The sequence below is a fragment of the Aquila chrysaetos genome, chromosome 3, assembly GCF_900496995.4.
Source record: "Aquila chrysaetos chrysaetos chromosome 3, bAquChr1.4, whole genome shotgun sequence".
Classification (NCBI taxonomy): domain Eukaryota; kingdom Metazoa; phylum Chordata; class Aves; order Accipitriformes; family Accipitridae; genus Aquila; species Aquila chrysaetos.
Genome location: NC_044006.1, coordinates 18,793,006 through 18,819,397, shown reverse-complemented (window position 1 = coordinate 18,819,397; position 26,392 = coordinate 18,793,006). Strand labels below are relative to the sequence as shown.

At 43.3% G+C, this 26,392-nt stretch overlaps 1 protein-coding gene across 5 annotated transcripts in view; it reads right to left on the bottom strand.

Annotated features, from left to right (window-relative positions):
• BMPER (BMP binding endothelial regulator) overlaps positions 1-26,392 on the bottom strand; it is a 156,946-nt gene that overhangs the window by 79,356 nt on the left and 51,198 nt on the right. The window lies entirely within an intron of this gene.

Genomic DNA, 26,392 nt, shown 5'->3' with positions numbered 1-26,392 from the left:
GAAATTTCTGCTTGCATATGGCATACAAGGAACATGTTCGGCTGTCCAACACTTTCTATATTGCTTGCAGAGACCTCGGAATATTTGTATTTTTTCATTCTCTCAAGCGATGAATGTAACAGTTGAAGAAACACTGTCTTTCTATCTTATTTCTTGGTGTGGATATGAGAAAACCAGGGAGAATAAAATGAACCTTTCTGGATGTTCAAAAAAGTTATTGTGCAATTTTTTATATTATTCTTCACCTCCTGTGCCATGCCCTTCTAGGCTTGTCTGGGACAGGGATTAAGGGCTGAAGCAAGATGAGAGCAGGTGTTCCTCCACCATCTGAGGTGATGGTGGTGGTGATTCTGGTGATCTGGTGATTCTGAGGTTTTCCTCAGAAACCAAATAAGCCAAAATCACTTAAGAAAGCACATTCTTGTTAGTCTCTGAGTCAAACTATGTTTTCTTCGGAGGACTGAAAACCAAGAGGGTATATGAAATTTTGAGAATGAATGTGGCAACCCGCCCCCCTGCCCAACCTGCACTGGATATATCCTGGTGTATCAATGAGTATCAGAGAGAGGCAAAAAGCACAGCAAAGACAAAAGCACAGAATATATGTCTAAGATTAAGTCGGTCAAAAGAGATCTTTGTTCTCATTCTGCTGTTGTCTGATTACTTCACCATGTTTATAGAATACTGGACCCTCTACCAACATGTGCTCCGTACGCTCATGAAAGGTCCAGGTTGTTAAACTTTAAAAATCAGTCCACCTTAGTCTTAGCAAGAGAAGTCAGCCCTTTTCATCAAACTGCCCTGCCTTATTTATCACTCAGAGCTGCAGGCTCATCCCAACAATAAGCTTTGTGTTCCTGGATGCTGTGATGGAAGACTTATGAACAGTCTCCTCCCACCTACATGCTGGATGCCTCTCAGGGCTCCCTGGGGAAAGATAGAAAAAGCTGTTCATTTTGAAAAGCTCTGTGCCTGAAATGATGGTATGCCATTCCACTTCTAATGGCCTCAGTGAATCATGTAAAAGCTTTTACATCCAGGCAGACCCACATACACACTATTATACAGAAAATAACATACTGACTGTACCCCCATTCTATAATAAGTTTTCAGGCACTGAAGTCTACCTGTCCCATGGGGCTACCAAAGCATCCTGAATGCACATGGCAAAGGACTGCTCGTAATTCTTTCACTGCAGCATGCAGGAACACAGAGTTTATTGTAGACTGAAATGACTGCTTTAAATTAAGGGTCAGACCAGAAACTTGACAAAATGAAATGAATTCTTCACTGATGTTGCTTATGATGCTCAGGGAATAGCTCTGTGAGAAGAGACATAGGTGCAGAATAAAAAAGAAAATACCAAAGAAGGGCTCTCTGAAGCAGTGCCATCATTCAGCCCAGGGAAAAAGGCTAAGAGAAGACAAAGTTCAAACTTTGGTGGCAATTTAGCAAATAGGAAAGTAGGGCATAGAGACCTCAGCCAGCCTGGTGACAGGATCAGGGATACATCCATGGAAGATAAAGCAATGCTCCAACACATGGTGAGCACAGGTCCTTCCTTGCAACCTTGCTTCTGTATTTAATACTCACATATCCTATGCCTCTGCAGAACTGCTCTTGAGTCTTGCTTCTCTGCAAGATTGAATCGAAGCTCAGGCTTAGCATATTATTGAGACTTTGCCTTTGCAGCCTGTTGTATAGATATTTTTTTAAATACAAAATGCTATGGATAATATGAAATATTTCTTCATTTCAGCCTTTTGTTTATAGCTCCTTTTTTACCTTTTGTACTGGCCCCTCTGCACAAAATGAAGTCCAGTTGCATCTCTCTCTTTACCCCACTGCTACTCCTGTTTCCAGCTGTAATGCTGCTTTTTAACACCACATTATTTTCTAAATGCTGCTGTCCCAGATAGGCTCTTCCAGGCTTGAATATCATGCTAGGGTGCAAGTTCAAAAACAGTCTGAAACAAATCAACCTGTACCATTTAAAGTAAGAATAATTCTACTTGCCCTACAGAGCTTAGAGACACCTCGTTGGGCACTATAAGGAAATGACAAAACCTACACAATATTTCTATTTTCTTAAAAGTCTCAGTCATCACAATTCAAAACTCACAAAGCACTCAGAATACCAACTTTCAAAGCAGTATTAGCTAGTACTGCCATTGCTTTAAATTGCATGGAATAGAGCCACGTAGAAAGAAAAGTGCAACAAAAGTTCAACAAAAAAATCGAGGGAAAAAATAACTCCAGAGAGCAAAAAGATTGGCTCTAGATGGCCTAAGCCTGGATGGGAACTGCACAGTAAACACCTTGCCTCCTCCACCTCCCAGTTACATCTACAGCTTTTAGCTCACATTTCCCTGTTAAGCATAACATCTCCCAGGCAGCCAGAATATTCCAGGTCTGAAGCAAAACCTTCCAGTAAAACCAAACCTGAACTGGAAGCCAGAACAGACCAATAAAGTGCAAGCGACATCTGCTTCCTGTGAGAAATGCTATTCAAGAGCTAGGCAAATAAATCCTTGAGCGATAGTTATGTGAAGCCTTAATCAGGAGATGCTGCTGCAGTCCACAGTCCTCTGGAGGTAACAGATTTTGTAAGAAAACTACAGTCTACAATGAAAAGAGTCATTTTCCACCTCAGAGACAGGCAAAACCACTATAACTCCTGCTGCCACCTCGTATCTGCAAAACAAAGCAAGAGGCTCCCTGGCATCGGCTCAGAGGGAGGTATGGACTGAGGTATCGTCTGGTCTCAGCAGCTTTCTCAAAAGACAGAAGAGAGGGGAAGATGAAATAGCACTTTCTAACTCTCCCACAACAGGTCCATCTTTGAGAAAGACAGACAATAAGGCTTTCCTAAAACGAAAGCATGGAGCTAGTCTAGCTACCCATCCATCCATTTCTGCTAAGCTCCTACCTCGACTGTGATACTTCACTGTTCAATAAGGACACAAGAAACTTGGCAGAGTTGAGAGACGTACCCATCCAGGCTGCAGTTGACTTTGCTGGAGACACTGGATGAAAGATAGAGTGCAGTTTCTGGGCAGGCTACCCGCATGCCTGGTGCACTGCATGTGTGCAGCCTGTGTGCTAGGACAGATGGAGAGAAAAATGTCTGCAGAAAAAAACTGTCTGTCCAAAAACTCCCCAAAGGTTGGGAGCCTGCTGCAATTAATCTCCAAGAGCCTTGGGCTTCATCTACCTTGACGGTGAGAACAGTGACCACCACCAGCAGAGCTGCCCTTGACATAAGCAGATTTTGAAAGCACTCATGAAATCTCAGGAGGACAGAGGTTTCCATACTCCCAATTTGTTTGCTACTGATAACGAGCATGTCTAAACTTAATAATATTTTATATACATGTTATTTAATGTTAAAGGTTTACTTCAGTATTATCAAGAACCATGTTTCTTATGGGCATCTCATTTTCGATTTCACTTTTAGGCTTTATGTCTGTGCTTTAGTGAAGCTATGAATCATCTAAAAAAGATTCCTCCCTAGTTTTGCCCTATGTTCACCTTGTGCTTGAAAGACTCTGCTAATCCTCCAACAGAAGTAAAATTTCCACTGATTTTGCAGAATATTTTGTCTTAAGTGCTGGCATTGGGATTCAGCCCATAGTGGATTGTAGGCATTTATTTTTAACGTTCATTCTAGAAGAAGTGTGAAAGGTTTCATTTGCTACCAGTGAGGCTATCCTTACAGGGAAAAAAAAAATTATAAAGAAATATCAAAATTACATTTCTCTCAACTCCAGGATACATATTCCAGACATTTAGAGCAAGGTCAGACACACACTGTAGCCTCAGCAGGGGTTGCTGTAAGAACCAAGACAGATGTTCAAGGTTGTCTCCAGCTATGAATAAAGATTTTAAGCTACCAGCATGAAAAATACCTTTGAAAGTTCAACAGGGTCACTACTGAGCAAGTCTACCCCATACCAGTGGCAAGAGAAGCCAAACAAACACACAACTGTATGACTCTATCTTCAACCGCTCTAGCACAGTGCAGGTGACTACAGCCACCATGAACATATTGAGACATTATCATTTTTGTGACAGCAATGGCATAAAGGCAATGAATAGAAATCTGCTGATAAAGAGATAGGCATATCATTTGAGATTCAGATAATGATGAGTATTACCATTCTGGAAAAAAAAGATTAGGGCATACCAGGACTCCTTTTCACTACATGACATTCGCTGATGTGTATAAGGCTTCCTACGTGAATTGGATAGCATATTGGCTTGCATACACTCGTTGGTCACCAGGAGCTCTGTCTGACGTATTAACTACTGTGTGATAGTAAAGACTTCCACTACCTCCCAAATATGTACTAAATACATAAAACAGGTCAGCAACATATACTATGCAAACATCTTCAAAACGCCCCTGGAATCACATGCTTGTAAACCCATACCTTGAGTTTACAACCAGATGTACAGTCCCTGATGTGTCATCTAAGTAGACTTCAGGCACAGAAGTGAGAAGATACTGTATTTAGAGTGTGATTTTAATCTGGAAGTAAAATAGGTGTTCTCTCCCAAATCAGATAAAAGACATTCTGGTTCTTATAAGAATGCTGGTGCAGTATATGGCAGACAGCCTCTGGGAGTAACTTCATCCTTACACAGTATTTCAGGGTCCCTGAAACAGTGAGAGTTCCCTGGAAGGGTCATGGGAGGGAGAAGGTTTTTAGGAAATGCACAAAGTAGCAAAACAGTTCTCAGCATAAAAGCAAACAGCACATCAATCAGTTCAAAACACAGACAGACAGACAAGCCACAGCTTCCCACATCCCTGCATCCTGATCTATTGTCTAGACCAGGATTTTAAAAATGCCTCATTAGAAAGTATTGGATAAAATTCAGAATAGGCAGGTCTTGAGCTTCAGTTCAAAACAGCAGGTATTTACACTGCCTTGTGTGTGCTAGATTTTTAAACTCTGGATCTAGATCTCAAACCCTATTTGCTGAGATATCACTGCTATAGGAAGGCTATAGAAAGTGGTCCTAGTGACAGTTTAAAGTGGTGTCCTAAGAACTGCATGTGCAGCAAATGCTCTAAAGAGCTCACCTTCATTTTAATACCAGATCATGCAGGTAAGTGTGGATATAAATTATTGTGTTAAATGCCTTAAAAATTACCTAAAATCTATACAGATTAGAAATGGTAACCTGAAAGACTTTTACGAATAAATTTCTAGAGCAAACTCTAGGGCAAAGTAAAGGCACAATTCTTAAACTATCCTTTCCCACTGCGTTCAATCAGTCTGATGCAAAGGCATTCCTTTACACAGTCAAGAGAAGCCTAAAGAACTCCATAAATTTCTAGCAGGTAAGAGTTTGACTCTACCACCTCTCCCTCCATGTGCACCCTTATGATACAAGTAGTTAGGTGCACTGTGTGTGTCATCAATAATATGTATTAATAAGAAAGTTCGATTAGTTGTCTCCACCTAATGCAAATTCATGTCCCCCAGCTCTTAGCAAATTGTAAGTGCAGTTGCAAAGTGTCACAGAGTTAGAACATCTTGACCCAAAACCGGGAACCAAAGAGCCTACCTCTTTTGGAAGTTAATCTGTATGTGGTTGTATCCAGCTGCTGAGGAATTAACTAAATTATCCATTAGTTAGTAATTTAGGGTAGGATGAAGCCTCTAAATACTGTCATGCTTTCCATCAACTAAATACCATGTGTACAAAGTGACTTGTGTTAAGTGCCAAGCCAACCCAGTCTTGCCATCTATTCCACTTCTCGAGAGCCATGTTTCCTGGGATTGCTTAGATGAAGAAAAGAAATTTTCTGTTTTTCAGAGGAAAGTGGCGTGCTGTGTTTATTTGCTGAAAGATCACAGCATCCTCCTACAGAGTGAAGTACGCTGTTCTGGGGTATAGCTCTCCACTTTGAAATCAGGCTGCTGGGGAGCTGCTGGTCCTGGTTCTTTCAAGTTTTGAAACATGATTTGCACCAACTATCCTGTGGGAGGAGGTGAAGGACCAGGGTATTTACTGCCTTGGGTGAAAGGGAACATTCTGGAAAATGAAATCTTGGGTTGCACAGTAGCTTTCTTTAAGTATGTACAGGCAGAGACACTGCTTCTAAAATTTCACAGTTGCTGGAACTGCAGAAGGGCTCCTCGGGGAAGGTCACGCGGCACTCTGCTCTCAGCTGGGGGACTCAGCGCAACCAGCACTTGGTCATATTTCTCCAGTCTAATAGTGCTGTGCAGAAGTGTTGCTGGGATTATATTGCATCTGGCTTCACAATCCGGCTGAAATCAAATCGCTCACTGACCCAACAGCCTAGCTGCAGAGTCTAGCAGCTGTACAGCCAGCAGTTCTCTCCCCTCCGGGGCTCACACACTGAGCTCTTGGCTCTGTTGAAAGTGATGTTGTAAATAGCCCCTCTTCACTTGGAAGCCTTGAAAGGTTTAATAGCAGTGTGTACTCTTCCCCTTTCACGCTGATTTCCTAAGGAAAGAGGGCTTATGCAGGCACAAACCAGGCACACCTGTAGCTTATGAATCCTTAATCAGCTCTAGCTACAAATGATCAAGGGACACTTCTAAAAAGGTGTATAGAGATAAAATAGCAAAAATCAAAATGACATTAAGATCTCAAGGCCATTAAGTTCCTACAAGTTTTGCCAAAACCAGACTGCTGCAGAGAGTAGAAAGCCCGCAGTTTCTTTCCCAGAAGGGACACCAGAAAGCATCCCACAGTGTTAGGCAGCAGCTGGCCATCCAGGCAGCATCTCCCAGACCTCCTGCCTTTTGCTTGGTGCTCGTGTCCTGGAGGTGCTGGAGGAAAGCTCAAATTATTGCAGTTAGGGCAGATAAAGGAGCAAGGGCCACACATCTATAGAAACAGAGCTTTGTTACTTCTGCTGCTTCTGGAACAGTATCTCTATTCCTAGGTTAGCAGGGGCAATGGGACATAAGACAGGTCTGTGTCCCATACCTACTGCACCATTCCCATGAGATGAGGCATTTTTCTTCCTGTCTTTCCTGTGGGTTTTTTTTTTTCCCCAGTACCTACATGGATTCATGATACCTGTGTTCCAGACTGGCCTGCAACTACCCTGAGTGCTGGATGCTTTCAGCTGGAGCCCACATACTTGTTCTGCTTTGGGAGCTGTTATTTTATTGATCCTTCTCCTGGACAGTTCAATAACTCAGGCTTTTTCCAGGGGTAGACTGTCTCAACAAATCTCTCCTGCAAGCAGAAATAATGTATCCCACAAATTACTGTCTTTCATTAGGTACTCTTTAATGTCTCTGAAGTCATATGCAGAAGGCAGAGCTTTCAACTCTGTAATGTAAGTGCCTATTCCTTCTTCTGCTAGTTGATAGTTAAAAAAATCAACAGTATCTCCCTACAGCTCAGAGATGTCGGGATTCACACTGCACCTCAAACACCTTTGTGGGCTGTTTACTTATCCCAGGCACTACTCCCAGCAACAGAGCATCACTTACTTCTCAGAATTTTTTTCCCATCAAGAGAGTATCTAAAACATTATCTTCACTTTCTCAACTTTACCAACAATGGTCAATGCTACATAGCAGGTTAGTTCTTGCTTTCAGCATGGACATCATTGGCCAGCATCTCAGATCCAGCTTTTCCTCTAGTCTGAATCCTTTCACATCACCGCCATCACTTGCTGCCATTTCACACTCTTACTAATGAAACTCTCTTCCTTGCTGCAGGTCTCATTAAACTGATTGCTGTCACTGCACCTTATATAGTCCATGCTGGGTAGTAGTATCAAAAGGCTTCAGATTTCTGAAATTAAAACTAGCTCTTTATTAGTAGAGAGCTACTTAACAAAAATGCAGCAACCACAGGTACCACTGCCCATACCCTCCACACATCTTGGTGTTTCCTGTAAACCAGACATCCTCTGTAGGCTATGCTTCCCCCTCTAATCTCCCTGCCAGTTGCAGAACAGGGCACACTTAAACAGTGCCAAGTCATCTCTCTGAATGCTGTTAGGGAAAACAGGGATAGGGATCTAGCACCGTACAGCACTCACTATAGCACAATGCCTTTCTATAATGCTGGAGGTTAGAAGACATACACCTGGTGGAACAGGCGGGTTTTAAGGCAGGATGTAGGCAAGGACTGCATCAGAGGTCATACAAATCAGTGGGAGTCTTTCCACTGATTTTCAGTCTGCTTTGGATGACAGCATTTTGAACAAAAGTCCCAGAAGTTGCACAGGGCAATGGTGAAAAATGAGCCAAGACAACCACATAAGCAGGAATGGGCCAGGAGGACAGAAAGGGGCAGGGTTCTCCACCACCTTGGGGGTAAAGAGCAGAAGCTTCGTGGGGACAGCAGAAGGGAAGCAAAGACATTGGCAAGGAAACAATTCTGGCATGCCACTGCAGGAGAGTTCAGCTATTTGTGATTAATTTAGCTGTTACAGCAGAGGTCTCCAGTGAGTATGGAAGCTTTGCCATGAGCCACATGATTATTTATTTCTCTTCTAAAAAGAACTGTTCCTATGAAAAATAGCAATAAAACATGTTATGCTGGAAAGTGTCTGTGGCCAGAAAAACTACTAACAACCACTAACAAGCTTCTTCAGCTTATTCATCTCCCATCCCAGATAATAAGAAAGTTAGGGTTAAATCCAAGGGACTTTCCTAACTTCAGTTATTAGAAGCAGAGTAGTAGCTCTGTAAAGCAGGTCCTGTCTTCTTGCAGCCATGACTTTTCCCCTGAGTCAGTTGGAGACTGCTTTGTTTTCACTGGCATCAAGAACACATGAAGCACAGTCCAGTGGGTGTACAGTTGCATATACACCACCAGTGCATTTGCATAATGTTTCAAAGTCCTAACCCAATGCTTGCAAAATGATAGTCCCTGCCACAATCTATTTATATAAATAGCACTTGCTTTTCATAAGATGAACTTGCACAAAGGTTTTCCTTTTTTTTTTTCCTTTTTCTGTAGCATAAGCTTTGTGATACTACCTTATGAGCTTTTCTTGCTATGTTCTACAGTAAATGGTACTCCTATAAACCCCACAGCAACTATCAGCAACTACCTTCACCCCCACTTCCAATTCCCACATTACAGTGCAATACTGACCTCCCTTCTGAGAGCAGCTTTTCCTTCTGAACAGTCCATTGCAGAGATACACAGTTATTAAATCCCTCCCGTGTCCCCAGCGTGTTTCTTGTGCACACAGAATACTAGTACCATTGTGGTCCTGAGAAAGGTGACAATTCTGACTCTCACTTCATCATCATTCTTTAAAATACTTGGTCACAACAAGAAACTCTACAGATGTATCCGTACAGCTTTGCCTTAGAGCATTAGTTTTAAATAATTTGCTTTAAGTTATCTGCAGGACTAAATTGCAAGACTCAAGTGAATTAAATCTCCAAATGCCCAAATTCTGATATCTGGCATTTATATACAAAAGGGCGGCTTTATTTTCAGTGGTGCAGGTACTTTTTTGTAGACGATATGAACTTCATTTCATCGCATGGTTTGAAGCTTCATTTTTTGGAGGTGCAAATGTGTAAACAAGGTCATGAATAAAACCAACTAGGGTTGTTCTTGGAAGAGGGAAAAAGCACACAATTTAGAAGAAGGTGCCTACACACCTGAATTTGGAAAAGTTGTTACTAGGTCAAAACCTGCCAGAATAGCCCACACCAAGTCACTGTTCCATTCACAAGCAAAGAGAACAAATCTCCTTCAGTGATTCAGGGCAATGAGATATTGGAGAGGTTAAGACAGTCCTTCACCAGCTGTTTCTACAATTTATGGATGCCCTTGCCTGAAGGTTTGATGATAAAGCACACTGATACCTGTAGAACAACCACAGTAAAATAAATCATACTGTCATTGTAGTAGTAAGAACACTACTTCTAGCTTTTTACAAGACCTTTATACATGCACATACCCTCCTTAAATGTTATGGTCCATGTATACTGCTGAGGTAACCTCGGGAAATATAGGATTACATACACTCTGCTTCCTTAATGCATCCATCAAAGATTTTCATTAACAGGAGATCCTGTTTGTCCTAAGCAGTTAGCAAAGAGAGTTTAAAATACACTTTAAAGTCTTATGCGGACTTCAGCAAAAGAAAGCACTAAACTGCAGCTCATTCAGAGGATTTCTTGGAAATAAAGTTTTAGGAAAACTAGGCTACCTTTATGAAACCAGTAGGTTATGAAACTGTTCCTACAGTGAAACAGCCACAGGGGTAGCTTCAGTCTACCTGAAGTGGTGTAGGATTAGACTTACTGTAGGCCGACGGTACTCATCTATAGTAACATGCCAAATACCACAGTGCACAATTCCACCACTTTGTACTAGCTTGAGCTGTCTCTCCCAGGAGATATGGCTTGGCTTTACTCCAGGGTAGGGCACACTCCGGCTTGTGATCAAGGCAAAGTAACACATTTTAGTCTTAGACACAAGCCTGAGCAAGGGGTGCTGAGGAATCTGCAGCTCTCCAGGAATAGCCTTGGGAAGAACTTTGATTAGGAATCATTTACAAGTCATGGTTCCTCTACCGCTTCCTCCTTCCTCCAGGGGTAATGACTTACAGAAGCATCAGCAGCAAATTCTGACATTTCCCACTCCTGGCTAGCAAGACTGTTAGGGGAATCTCAGTTTTTTCCCTCCTTCCTAGCTTCCAAACCATCTACACATGCATGGGGAGAAGGTGGATGAACCCTAAGAAGTCCGTTCCTCCTTCACACCCCTGCATGGAGCATTACATACACTCACGTCTCCCCTGTCTTTTCTTCCATTTGTTTTCCCAATAAAGTTCATAACTAGCTACTGCTGTTAATTTATGGGTGGGATCCTGTTGCTAATTACCGGCTTCTCTTTGGCAGGAATGCATCTGTAAAAGGCTGATGCCCAGATCTATAAAGATCATAGGTTCCTCAGGGACAGCTTAGGCATGATGTAGAACCTACAGAAATGTGGGTTTAAACACTTATGCACCTATAGCACACCAGGGCTGGCTATATTTTGGCCAGGCCAGCTCTTCTGGCACCTGCCTCAAGGCCTGCTCTTGTTCTTGCTCTGGATCAGCACCATTACAGCAAGCCAACCAGCTTGGCACTTATCTCCAGGCTAAGCTCATGTGACATTCACAAACTGGATAGTCTTATATCTGAATTCTTTGCGAGGCCTGTATACGGATGGGTTAAAAGATGGGATTTTGGTCCGTGGATGAACACTGGGGGAGAGGTAGATAGCCGAGGAAAACGCAGTCAGCACAGAAAATGGATGGTTTGTTGCCTGTTGCTTGGAATGCTGACCACGGAGATGAGAGAGCTGAGCAATACTGGGGGAGGACGGGCAGCAGGCTGTTGCACAGCACAGCTGTGTGCATGACTGGCGCGTGACTGCTGGATGATGACAATATGCTGCATGTACAAAGCCCATGAACTAATAGACAGGGTGGCTACGGCTCGTGCAGCACGCCTGGCCAGTGAGCACAGGCGTCATGGGCTCCCTATGTTACAACCGAGGCGTGTTTTGGCACCCACTGGCCACGTGTGCCGAAACCCGTTCCTCTGCAAATGTATAAATACCGGGATTTTTCCAAAGAGCATTGGGCTAGTGTACGGCAAGGCCACCATTGCCTCCGTGGGGACACCCACGTAAAGCTGACACCTACCGATTGCTGGGCTGAGCTCGCGGCACAAGACAGCACAAGAATGTACAGATGGTCCATCTTCCTTACAGTCCTCGGGTCAGTATGTTAACTTGCTTTACAAGATACCCTTAGCACAACGCACATCTGTAGTTAATAAATGCTTGCTTTTTCCCCTTATAGTCAGTGTGTGTGTGTTCACCTTCTCGGGAATCCTCGAAACCACCCTAAAACAAGGCCATATACATAGGCCATGTTCAGGCCACAGCATATGGCCAACTTCATTCAAAAAGACTGCCAGAGGAGTTGGAAATACTCGTATCTACCTTTCCAATAACATCCTGCTATCCAAAGCACTGCAGAATAGAGGCACACCCTGAGGCAAAGGCACTCCATTGTCCTCCTGATAAAGCAACACCACCGGGCAGTCAAAAATGAAAAGATCCATATGAAACCATGTCGTGGTTTCAGCCCAGCCGGTAACAAAGCACCACGCAGCCACTCGCTCACTCCTCCTCCCACCCCCGGCCATGGTGGGATGAGGAGAAAATATAAAGGCAGGCTTGTGGGTCCAGATAAGGACTGGGAGGGATCACTCACCGCTTATGGTCACGGGCAAAAGACAGGCTCAGCTTGGGGAAGAAAACAAAATCAATTTAATTTACAAGTCAAAACAAAACAAGGACATTAGGAAGTAAAACCCAACCTTAGAACGCCTTCCCCCCAGCCCTCCCTCCTTCCCACCTCAACCCCACTCCCGGTTCTCTCCACCTCCTCCCCGCAGCGGCGCAGAGGAACAGGGGACGGGGGTTGGGGTCAGCTTGCCACACCTTGTCTCTGCCGCTCCTTCCTCCGCAGGGGGAGGACTCCTCACCCGTTCCCTGCTCCACCGTGGGGTCCCTCCCACGGGAAATAGTCCTCCACGAATGTCTCCAACGTGGGTCCTTTCCACAGGCCAATCTTCAGTCACAAACTGCTCCAGCGCGGGCTTTCCCATGGAGTCATGGCCATCTTCGGGGGCCTCTGCTCCCCTGCTCCCCTCCATGGGCTGCAGGGGGACAGCCTGCCGTCTCACCACGGGCTGCAGGGGCATCAACCTCCTCCGTCCTCCCCCTCCTTCTTCACTGACCTTGGTATCTGCATCAGTGTTCCTCTCACATTCCAATCCCACTACTCACTGCCAGTTCCCCTTCTTAAATCTGTTCTCCCAGAGACGCTACCGCCATCGCTGATGGGCTCAGCCTTGGCCAGTGGCGGGTCCGACTTGGAGCCAGGGAAGCTTCTACTAGCTTCTCACAGGAGCCACCCCTGCAGCCCCCTCCCCCACTACCAAAAAAACCCATGCCACACAAACCCATGACAAACCATTAGGTTGTCTAGAAAGAAGGATTATGTTTCTAGGGCCTAATGAAGAGAGCACATACCCCAAAGGAAGAACTTTTCACATTCTGGGACTTCTCACACAGGAAGATCATTCTGCATTTTACATTTCAGAAAATACACCATATTGACTAAGAATGGGGGTCACACCACATGCAATTGGAAATGCAAATTACAATGCATTCTTATATTTGGCTTACTGTCTCATCATCAAAAGCCATTAGTAGTCCCTAAGAGAAATAATAAGCCAGCAAATAAAATTTGGTTTTGGTTGCAAGTGGAGGTCCCTCCTTGGCCCTGTTAAGTCTCCTTTGTACCTGTCTAATGATGTAAAATGGTCTTAAGATCAGTGTAAAATGACTCATTAAAGATTCCCGTAGGAAACAGAATCATACATTTTTGTGCATAGGATTTGTTGAACTACTGGGAAGAAGTAAGTTAATTAGCAGAGCAAAGACATTTGAAAAAATGTGAATTATTTAAATTGTAACCCTCATCCTAGAGGCAGACAACTTTGATAATTTACTTCTCCAAAATTTTTTGTCTTTTTTTCCCTACTCTTCATTTTTTTTAACATGCTCCTGAGATTACAATCCAGAACTCTCTCCTCAGCAAGTTTTCAGCATTTGCAGTGTTCTTAGCTGCATGCACTTCCAGTTATTGACCTTCCCTCTACTCGTGCTGGCCTTGCAGGGAGGTTCTCTGACAATGTGAGAAAGTGTCATTTGAAATTATTATAAAGCAGAGAAAAGCTACACACTCCAACCTATTATTGAAAGTTAACACTTACGGCAGCTATACTTTTCAAAATTATACAATATTTTTTACTATTTAAAAAACAGACCCATCATATAAAACAGCTGCCATGTTTATTTAGATAAGTGCTCCTCCATTCTTGTAAGTGGAGGCTGATGACAGATGTGTTTTTAAGGCAAAAATATTAACTCTAGAAATGTCAGCATCTGCTTCTTTTCAGTCTAGCCTTACAGATTCACACATCATTTTTCATCCACAAGGAGAGTTTCTTCTTTCATAGAGAGAATCTACAAACATGGGTGTAAATTACTGGTCCTGAGGGCCTGACAGTTTTATTAGCATGTCACTGGTGCTACATGTGTTAGGTCTGATCAGACATCGAGAGCGGCTGGTTTCCACGCCCTGCTCCTCATGGGACGAGGAAGGCTTGTACTTCCCTGACAGGAATTTTCCACCTGACTGTTCTATTTCTGTGAATCGGTATTTGCTAAAGTTACAAGATGCCATACAAAAGTGCTGTATGTAGTTTCTGGGGTTACTGGAGAGAGAGAGATTAAAAAAAAACCACAACGCAAAATTTTCTACCAAATTCAAGAAGGATTTTGGCCTCCTGGCTCACACAGCTAGCATGCTGTAACATATTTTCATGTATTTAGTATAGCAGTTGTTGTTCTTTTCATCATGTACATAGTACAGTTAGTAGATACAGCAGATGAAGCCCTATATCTTACTCACTACATACACGCAAAGAACACCTCCTACATCTTTGCACGACATCACAGAGGAGCTCTGCGGTACTCACATTGCCTCCAAGAGAAATGCGTGCCAAAAGAAAACATCACTCAAGGATAATTATGTACAATCAAACCATGAACAGACATATGAACAAATGGCAATTAGAAGGTGGCTGCTACCCATCAGCAAGTCAAGACAAACCATCTTCCAATTAGTGACCAGTTAGAGCAAATTAGAGCTGTAAGAATGGACCACACTAGCTAAAGAAGTCCCTCTGGGCAAAATTTGCATACATGTCACTAGCCTGTGCCACCTCAGACCCAGTGACTATCCAAGACATTTCCATAGCACTGGCAGACATGATAAAGGATTTACCACTGGAGATCCGTACCTTCCTGGCACAAGAGCGAGCAGCCAAGTGCGCTATTCAATAGCACAAAAATGCTCATGTTGAATAACCAAAAGCTGTCCTACCCCAAATGGTAGCTGTTCTCCACAGACGGTTATCTTCACTTCAGACTATGCTCAGGTTGTTACCCTAGATGTTTTAGTTACAGTAAGGCCTCTCCAGCATGGCTGCACAGAAGGGTGCTGACAAATCTCTTTATTTCAATGTTTTGAGCTGGCCAGAGATAAGACATCACTCCTGGCTTGCCTGCAGGCCACAGTGACCTCTTAGCATGGCTGTACCTGTACCTAGGTAATAAATCCCAGAAAAGGCAGACCATGAGCTGAGAACTTGAAGCTGCCCACATCCATTATAGGTGCTTGTATGAAGCACTATCGCTGAATGACTTAACATAATTTTCCCAGTTTTCCTTGGAGTGGGGCAGTGCAGATCTTATCCTGTAAGAGTAAGTAATGTATTTACATAGGTACAAACAATGTGCTGTGGGCTTTAAGCATAAACAAAAAAGCCAAAAGACCAAGTTCTTGCCTGGGCAGCTGTATAATCTAAATAGGTAACACAAAGCCAAGGAATGAATGGGAAGCAGCTTAACAAAACTGCAACTGTGACTGTCCTGTAAGCTTTGCGATTTCTTTGTTTGCTTACATGCTTTCTGCAATTTATCCTGCCTTTGCTCCTTGGCAAAAACATATTTTTACAGATGGGGCTAAAAATAGCAATGGATGATAGAAACAGAGGACCAAAGAAGGTAAGTGTTGCCAAGTGAGCCTGCATGAGGTCTCTGCAATTCTGCGTCCAAGTTAAATTGATATTAGAGCAGCCATTGCTAAGGGCTTTCTATTTTTCTGTTTTCTGTGGGTGATAAGCACTTCTGTTATTGGCTATTTAATATTCCTGAATGCTTAATTTTTAGGATCGATCAAGCATTTAATTTAAAAAAAAAAGTTCTTTTGACTGACATTAAGCTGGTATTTTTTCAATAACACCAGGGGAGTCTGATTGGCAACTCCATTTTGTTTGTAGTTCAAAGACTGTACAGGGACTTTATTTTCAAAATAATTTTATGATTTCTTTAGGAGAAAATGTTTTTTCGCTCATGCATTTTCAGCTTGCAGAAAAAGATAGGTTTGAATTTTTAGCAAGTATGAGCACAACTCTGCCAAATCCTGTACACTTTTAAGTCCTGTTTAGGATTTGCAAAACATTGTATTTTGAGAAGATGAGACAAAAAGGTTATTTTTGACTTCGAGACTTCCATTTTTCCCAAGGCCTCTGTAAAAATCATGCAATAAGGTTGTCCAGATGGTAATCTGCAAGTGCAAACTGTCTTCCCCAGAACTAATTAGGACTTACGCAAAGGGAAAAACAAACCAAATCTACTTAGAAGTCTACTCTTTTTTTCAAAGAAGGAAAGTTTAGCAAACATTTTCAGTGGTTGAAGATGGCCACCAAATTCTGTGTGCCAGGTGTTCTCCAGGTGGCATTAGCAAGAGAAGTGTCCTAGGAGAGGCAGCACAGGGCTCTTGATTTGGCCCAGGCCTGACACAGTTTATTTCTTAGACATAAATGCAACAGAAGCAGCAAAATAAGGGTGAATAGAAATTCCTACTGGGAGCAACCCTCAAAATACTGCGTACTCTTCCCATGTCATGTAACAAAGTGCATGTACCAGAAGCAAGAGAGAATTGTCTTTTAAGTGAAGACACAGAAGAAAATGCACTACTCTCTAGATAACAACACTATGATTTGTGTGTGTGTGAGACCTTCCCCCTCAACTCACTTCTGTTTTAAACGATCTGGAGCAACCAAAGTAAATGTAAAGAAAAAGGGATTATTTTGCAATTTCATCCTCCTCCAGCCCTCCTCCCAAATGTGAAACACTTGCTTAGGAAGGGCTCCTCTTCAAAGCTAAATGAAATCTCCTCTGTATTATCCCTTCCATCCATAGCCCTCTCAAACTTTCTTAATTAATTTTACTGCTGGTTTCAAAGAGCTCTCCAAGTTGGCTCAGATCCCTTTAGATCACATATCAGCATTAGCAACAGAAGATATATTACTGCTCTTTCTTTTTCTCCCCCTCTTTCTAAGAGGAAGCAAGGAAGTATGAACAGTCACGTTGTCACTCTAGAGTATGAGGCAACTACTGCATCTGAGGCAAACTCTGGACTCCTCGTGTAACTTTTATACACACTACTAAATTGATAGACTCTATATTTGGTTTTTCTTTTTTTCCTGTAGCTTTTTTTTTTTTCTTTTTTTTTTCTGGCAAATCCTAAAGGAATCAGTCTATTCCATAATAATCTCATTAAGTCAAGACAGGTCTGAATTATGTTCCTTTTTTCTTCCTTTTTTCCAGCTTTACTGCAAAGCTCAGAAAAATTTAGATTTTCAAAAGCACTGGAACTCTTACGTAGATACAATGGACCCTGTGTAAGTAAGACTATGGACAGGATATTTCCTAATGCAAGGATTTCTCAAGAAAGGTCCAGGAGCTTTCCAGAGTAGTCAGGTAAGGTTTTATGGCCAAATGCACACACAACATAAGGTAATGCCACTCTAGTAAAGGCAATTTGAACACAGTGAAATGGCAGTGCCTTATACCAAAGCTAAATTTGACAGAAGTGATTTTAATGGATTCTTTTTCTGAAGTAATTATTCACTCTTAAAGAGTGAAAGAGATGGAGGGAGAAAAAAAACCTGTACAGATGTCAGACACGCATAAAGAGGGATTCTTTTATTTTGGTGTAAATTCTTTGGAGGTTGCACCATGCATTTGTCCCATTTGCAAATTCATTAAAAGAGAGGAAGAAAAACCACCACCACCACCACCACCCCCTGAGTGAAACTTTTTAATTACAAGCAGGGTTTCAGAGTGGTATTAGAGTGACGTATAATGAAACAGAAATCCAGTATTTGTAGCTATTTTTAAATGCAGCAAACTAAGGAAAAAAATTTGCCTGCAGTATATGTTGAAGAGAATTATTAAAGCTTCTCTCCATCAAAAATCACAAGAACCAAGAGCACCATAAAATCAACAGTTAACATATTTTTAAAGCAACATTTTGCTTGTGAAATTTCAAAGGAAAAGCAGCAGTTCCTCCCTTTTCTTGCTCCCACCCGTAATGCTCAAAAAGAAATCTGCAGCTTCCACTTCTCCATGTTTCTAATCCACCAAGACTTTAAAAAATAGTTCTTTTATATGGAGCATATAATCAGATGGAAGTGAAATAAATGGAATGGAAAGGATGGAAAACCCTGAGTAAACTCTTCTCTAAATAATGTTTATTTGGACTTGAAATTTAAAAATTAAGAGTTGAATTGAGACACGCTGTTGGGAATCTGTTGCGGAACAGCCTGTGTGGCACTTCATTGTTAGGAATCTCCAGCACTGGCAAAAATTCCTCTCTGATTCATCCTTGCTGCTTTTCTGTTAGTTGAGAAGAGAATTTCTAATCAACCCTTCCGTTTCTCTGATCCCTCTTGGAAATCCAAAGGCCATAAAGACCCCTCACCACTGCAAACCTGGAAGGAGAAATTTTCCCTCCTGTACACAGTCCTGAGAACACGGCTCACAGAAACACAAGAGCAACACAAAGCTCACACAGGTCATGTCTGCTGGTAAAGAACAACCATCCAAGCAGGAACACAGGGCTGTGCTAGCACTGTGTGGACACTTAAAAGCTGAGATTCATCAAGATGACATGACTTCGACACCAACTACAATGCTGTGATTCTCTCCTTTTCCCTCACTCAGTATCTGAGTATTTTCTCTCCTCCTCATCATCTTTGGGGACTGGTGTTTTTCACAAAAATGTTTTTCACAGAAATATTTTTCTTCTTCACAGAAATATTTTTCTTCTGCAAATTGCCATTTTAATGTCATGTCACAGAACCTCGCTTGTCTTGCCTCCCCCCCCCTCCCCGCAGTTGCACTACACACTATGAAACTGTTCATCCACCAGTGAGCCCGAGTGACCTGCAGCAGCATCATGTCTGGCAGCGGTATCACCACGAGGCTCTCGCCAGTGGGTTCACTGGAGCTTTCCTCAGCAAAAGATGGCTGAGAACTGAGCCATGTGCAGCTTTGTGAGCCAGCCCCAGCCCAGTTCTCCCACCATGATGCCACACCAGACCTCTGTGTTCTTTCACTCAGCTGCTTGTTCCCCAGGAGCCAAATTAGACAAGATGGCTAGACAGCTTCACAAAGGTGGGTGAAATCTGTAGGCTTAAGTAGAAAAAAACTCCCTGTACACAGGAGATTTCTGCTGGAAACCTCCAAATGCCTACAGAGATGAGCCAGAATCTGGTAACCTTCTGCCCAGCCTTTTCCAGGAGGCAGGTACCCACTCCACTCGAGGGGAGGCTGAGCGCAGGCAAGTTTGGATCATGCGTCACTCAGGTGGAGAATTCACATCAAACACTGCAAGCAAAACCAGCCCCTTCAAAGAGCCCACCACTACAACAAGGTCCTCCACACTCAGTGCTGGGCCAGCTTATGGTTTCCAGGCCAGGTTTGCTTTGAGTGCTGGAAGTAGGGAACAAACAAGAACCTAATTTTAATCTTACAGAGGGGCGTAAGAAACAGGAAATAAGTTAGAGAAGCCCTGAGTGAGATTCGTTACCAGAACAAGGCCTCCAGCAATTCAAAACCATAAGGACCTTAAAGATGGTTTAAAACATTTACCTCATTCCTGACCAACACAGTGGAACAGATAAGCGTGAATAAGGGCGGCAGTTGTGACTCTAAGACCACCAGCTGATGGTTGCCTTCCAGATCTTAGCATTGCCAACTGGAGGCTATCCCACACTCCGATGTTTGCCAAGAAGGGTTGCATGAGCTTCAGGCAAAAGCAATCAGGTTATCTCAAGCCACCTGTATCAGCTGCTCAAGCTTATGCAGCTGATTTTGCCTGAAGCCCATTTAGCAAGTGCTTCCTGGCTTCCTTCCACTGGTGGAGCTCAGGAGACAGGAATGTATGCAAGATGGGAGTATCGAACATCTGGGGATGGTAACATCTTAACCAGCACAGCTGCCAGCAAAGTGAACATCTGTCTGTTGCCCAGGTCTTGTTCGCAAAGGAAAATGCTCTCTCCCACAGGCTCATCTGCAGACAATACAAGTATCTGCTCCCTCACTAAGAAAGTACCTTGTCCGTGATTAAGTTTGTCTACAGTGTAAATTAACCCATGCAATGGTCTGTGTTGCTGCAGCTAGATTGCTTTGAATATCAAAGCTAACTTGAGTATACTGCAGCATCAAGCACACCTAACTTTTTTATTGCATGTTTTCATGTAAATGAGCCACATAAAACTGAGAGGAAATAGCACCGAGAATATTGTCTATGACTTCTTAGCATGACCAGTACTACATATATGTTGAATAATAATGATGCAATTCCCTCAGACTACTTTCTTTCCTAAAGAACATGACACATGGGTCGGTTCCTAATGTTTAAACTTTTTTCCACCCAGTAATTAAGTAAGTTGTCAAGCAGTTCTCCCATATGCAGGCAAAGCCACTGTTTATGAACTGTCTGGGGCCCACTCTGAAGCACCATTAAGGATTTGGCAAGCCTCTTAGACCTGGCTAACAGTGTCATGTACACCCCATCCGCACTGACCCATGCATCATGCAGAAGGAAATACTACCACAGTTGAAGGACGTTTGTTAAGACACAGAGAATTCCAGATTTAGGAAATTCAGAACCCCAGAGCAGATCTTAAGTCTCATGCCAATCCCACCCGAAAATGCAAACCATGTTACAGTGTTGCTACAGGTCAGGCAGGAGGGAAACACTTGCCACCCAGTGTTTATCAGGAATCTTTCTGCTCTGGAAATATCCTGTTCTCATGCCTCCCAGGCACTGCTGGCTTCACCCAGCATGAAATCACTGCTAACGCTGCCTGTCTCTCACAGTAGTTTATTTCACTCCAAGGTGCAATCAATTCTTATTTTACTTCAACTTGCACATTCCTACCTGTGATGTCTTTAGACTCTCCTATTCTCATGACATCAACGAGAGACTGTCTTGCTCTAATTAGCCAACGAGTTTTCAAAGAACTGTGTCTGGAGGGGGAATTCCTGTCTGAGAACACAAGAAGCCACTTCTCTTTCTGGCTGCTTCACTACTACTTCTATCAAATCCTGATCAGCTTCCCAAGCAAATGCACTTCTACTTGTTCACCTCCTGCCTGTTCTGCCTCCCCTCCAGCTCAGTATGGCATAGCTCAGGGCATCTCTCAGTTTCCTTTCCACTGTTGCAAACTACACGGAAATGATGTGCTTTCTACCAACAGAGAAAGATAAACACATTTGTGCTCTGTTTTCTCCCATGCTTGGCTAAATACAGCTCTGCTATTGCTCCTGAGGGTCTGCATTGCAAGAGAAGCAGCAGGGAAAAAAGTAACCATTCTTTTACCAAATTCCTCAGTATAACGATTTGTTCTTCTAATACATTTCCTGTGTTTTGAGAATTTTCCGAGTTTTAGGGGAAGGTAAATAAATCCTGCAACTCACATGAGTGTTCTATTTTTGACAGTTCTCAAGGATATCAGATTAATGGACAATGTTCAGTATCATGAAAATACCGTGCAAGAAAAGAGAAAAGCCACGATCCCTGGGAAAATCCGTAGAGATGAAGTGTTCCAGCATGAAATGTATTTCGCTGCTCTCCTGCTGGCTCTTTGCCTGCCTTCAAGTGGGGAGAAAGGATAAGGTGTGAAGCCAGATCAAGCTTCCTCTTCTGTCTCCAACAGGACAAGCCACAGCGAAGGAAAGAGCACTGCAAATAAGCCCTGCATGCAGATGCTTTTCAAGAAAGCAGGACAGGCAGTCCCAGTGGAAGGTGAGCTCATACTTAAGCTTGGCTGGCCACATGCCCATTTTCTCCAGAGAAGGTGTTACCAGTCCAGGGATATAGCTGTAGTTGAAGTCATATGGACCTTTCCCTACTTCCTAAAATTCTTCTTCATTAGGGCTATCACTAAAGTAACACAAAAACATTTATCTCATTTTTAACAGCCACAAATAATGTGTTCCACCATCCACAGTTAAACTCAAGAAAATTCAGATATAATTTTTAATCCTGTTCCTCTTGCAACTGGCGTATCTGCTAGGACATTTCCTGCAATGTGAAGCAATGCTCTGCTCACAGGATGCAAACTCCCAGAACTTGTCATGTTTGTCCAGTTTTCATTTGTAGCTATTTAATGCTAGCCCAACATCTGTATGTCACATTCTCTCCTTAAAACCATAAGTGCTTTTCAAAGCCTGCCACATGCCAGAGTTTTCTCAGTTATTGCTAGTCACTGGAAGACATTTCTTGCTCTCCTAGTTTTGGGAACATCATCTCTGTAAGTGACCCAAGGAGGTACTGTGGAGGCAAACACTGCCATGCTCCGGCTACCCTGCAGTAGGTCATTGGAGAGCTGGCACTTACTGAGAGCATCCCATTATCCCAGTTAAAGGATCCCCTACTGTACAGTAAATGTGTGCCACGTCACTCAGAACCAGCCTGATCAGCAAGAGAAAACAAAGGTTAAGAGAGTATGTTTACTTAAAAGCACAGACTAGCAGTAGTGGAGTAAAGATACAAAAAACCAACCCTAATGCATGATTAAGCTTTTACTAAATACCAAACAATCCCCCTCAGCTGCCCGAACATCTCAGGCACCTTCCACTTCTCCTAAATTAAGGCAGTCTCCCTCTGCATCCTGAAGACAGACTCTGTAGCTTCTGCTGCCTGAGACAGCACTGGCTTCCACCTCTCCGCCTTCCACTGTGCCCTCTCAGAGGAGCAGGAAGGCCTAGAGCAAAACCTGTGACACTTCTAACTACATCCAAAGCTAAAACACCTTCAACCCTCTGACTTCTTGTAACTGCATGATGGGGCTCTACGTAATGCTGCAGGGATTAAGTCAATCCGGCCTACCCAAGGTTTTATAATTGATATTTCTACTATGGTTTTTAATTAGCACATTCCTGGCCTCAGCATCTCTTACAGTCATCTGAAGAAATTGTGGTAAAACTTTATATATTGTATTAGGAGGAATATTAAATTAACATCTCCTTATAGCAACTGCTGGAAACAAGCCACTTGGCCAGATGAACCTTTCTTCTGCCTCAGTCTGCGGATCCTTATGGCTGAACAAGCAAACAGAGGATTCAGATATACAAAGCACTGGAACAGGTTAATGTAGCAACATGCACAATGGAAAGGCGTCCGTAAGAGTCTCAGTGAACACAAAGACACTGATTAAGTAGCCCAAGATATTTCTTTTTAAATAGTCAATTGTGAATGAATCAGTGATGACTCAAAGAAAACAACCTTCTTGTCTCCTATGAGAAGTAAAGCACACAGAAGCCAGGGTTGCCCCAACAGAAACTCAGACAGGTAGCTTCTTCCCAGGATTAGCAAGTCATTCTCTGCTAGAGGGAAAAGGAGAGAAAGGAAAGGGAAAATGGAATAAAATGTCTACATTTTATTCTACATGTCTACTACACCATCCCCAGGCCCTTCCCTTCAGAGGTGAGAGAAATAAAATGTGAATGGGAATTACTAGGGCATAGACTACTTCTCCTTCTAAATTATAATAGTACTTTGCACAGGCCCTCCTAGTTATTTACTTCATGGGGTTAATCCTCCTGCTAGCTAGCCTAGAAGAACAAGGGGTGTAGATGCCTACTGGCCCTGCTGCCCCTTAGGTCTAAAAGAGGAAGCCCCATCACCCGAGAACCTATTTTCTGTTTACTGGGGTGGTTACAAACATCTCCAGTCCCTTACATCCTTCCCAGCCTTGCAAAAGGGTAAGTGTTAGCAAGTTCAGAGTTGTCCCCTACATGCTGTGGCAATATGAACACTGACTAGCTAACCCACGCAGGACTGTGGCTACTGACCAGCCACCACCTCCTAAGAAAAGCACTCGTCCCATGCTGTTGTCAGCTTGCTTCACTGCGTGGGTATGCCTTCCACATCAAATTAGCTGAAGAGAAGGCAAGTTGAGTGTGGATAACCCTGCAGCAAAGCCACTGCATCCTGTTAACTGCTGCGAGTTAACAGAGGCTGCACTAAGCAGTGCTAGCTGCAGTGGGCGCTTGGGAGTCTGCTGTGTGTGCAAAGATATTTCAGAGCTGTTTACACATTGTGCACTAATGACTGGTGATTTCATTTATCTTCATTCTGATAATAAATAACAACTCGAACTTAGCACTTGCAGCTGACCGGACTCCGACTCAATGCCGCCTTTTTTAACTCCTCAGCGGAGCGCAACTGTTTAGATTTCCTTCCTTTATATTCTCTTATCATTTTAATTAGGCTGAAACCCAAAAGCCTTATATTAACGCCTGTCATTCCAGTATTGCAAATTTTTATCAATCTATATATGCAAAAGTTTATTTCAAAAACTGCACTGTCACCAGAAATCAAATCCAACCATTTTACCCTGCTGACCCGAGCTTCATTACCAGAGAAATTATTATGGGAAGAGGTGGAAGCAGAGAACAGGAGCAGGAGTAAAAGGCCTCACTCAAGCAAATTCATACAAACACATACATGGTAATGCCACCAGCTAGGAAGTCAGATCAAACACAAATAAAGGTCAAGTACTTTCAGATTCTAGGGAATTGTATTTAAACTAGGTCTTCACTGCATGCAGAAATTGAGCTGCTGGAATCTCCGAATGTGGCTCTTATTAAATGTCTGTTATTAATTGTCCAGTTAGTCATAGTTGGCCATTTCTCTGCTTAGGAGTTTCTGAACTTGGGGACAGCCTGTCAGGCTGCTTGTAGCACTTCACAGCACCTTTCTACTGGTAAGTTATCTCCACATGGGGTAACTTAACTTCTTTCTTATCACTCTGAATTAAATTTCACTTTCTGCAGCCCCACATGCTGCTGGAAACAGGCAAGCAAACTGCCTTTGGCCAGGCTTGGTGGCCGGCAAGGGTAAACTCTGCTCCTCACAGAGCCCAGCGTTGCCCTGCCAGTGGCTCCACAGGCCCAGGGGATAATTTGGCAGCCGTTTCCCCTGACGCCTGCCTACCTGCTTTTTGGTGATGGATCTTCTGCGTGCCTTGATGCGACAGGTCTCCTCGTAAGACCTGACTAGGACTGAGCCCTGCAAGGCAAGGCTGAGGTAAGCCCCCAGATCCCGATGTTAAGAAGGTCAGCCATTTTAACAATTCGTTCTTCACTGAAGAAGTTTTAGCTGTCTGACTGCCTTCTCACTTTATGGCTCCCGGTCTTTTTAAAAAAAAAATAAAAAAAAAATCTGGAATTACAAACCTATTTCCAGACTGTTTTTAAGGTGACCACTTAAAAAGGGCCGTGACAACGCGGTAGGACGCCTTCACCCCCCCCGCCCCGGGAGTGCTCCCCACCCTCCGCAGCCGCCAGGTGGCGCTGGGCAACAGAGCGGAGCTCCTGCGCGCCCGGCGGGGCCGCGCCCAGCAGCGCCGCCCCGCGGCGGGGCCGGGGCTCGCAGGCACGCCCCCTCCCCCCGGGGGGCGCGTGGGGACACGGGGGTTGGGTGGACATGGGGCGACATGCACACAGAGCCAGGCAGGCGAGGGCATCGGGACATGGACACACGAACACGCATGCACAGACGCGCACACACACAGACACAAGCGAGCACGCGCAAGGGCAGAAGCGCTCACGCGCAAAAATACGGCCACTTGCACACGCACACTCCTATGCGTGTACGACGCTCATGCGCACACGTGTAGGGGTACCCACGCACACTCACCATCTTCCATTTCACCGGGGATGTTCCAGTTTAAATTTAAAAAAAAAAAAAAAAGCCGTCTGTCATCCTCCCCATCATATTACTTTTTTGCAATACGGCAAAACAATCCCTTTAGACTAAATTTTCCATTCAGCCTCCAAGCCATTATGCAAGGTGTTACGGTAAAGTTTGCCAGTATTTGCTCTTAAGCATCAAAACAGTAAGTTACAAATGCAGGACTCAAGCTATCCCTGAGTTAACACCACTGAAATGAACCTAATTAAACCAGGAAATCATGCGTTGTGTGGGATTATATGAAAAACAGCTTTGTTTTTCAAAATTTAGAGATAGCGCATAGCAATCTCCAAAGACAGCAGTCTGCTGTTTTGACAGTGCTCTAGTGACAGGTGATAAAATTATGCAGTGGACATAACTAGTTTCTCATTTTTATACTACGCAACCCAGCTCCCGGATTCCATTTTTATGAACAAAGTTATCTCAATTTTATCATAGAAAACCACATTCATTTCAATATTTGTAACCTTTTAAGTTCAACATTTTTTAATTCAGATAAAAGTAGGAGACATCAAGTCTAAATGAAATCAGATTTAAAAGGGCTACAACAAACGTCTTCCTTAGGGCCAGGGTTTCAAAGCCAGTGCTGTTAAGAGTTTCTCACTGGAGTATGAGGTGTGGTATTCAGTACTGTCTCATTTGAGGCTGCTTGATAGGATTTTT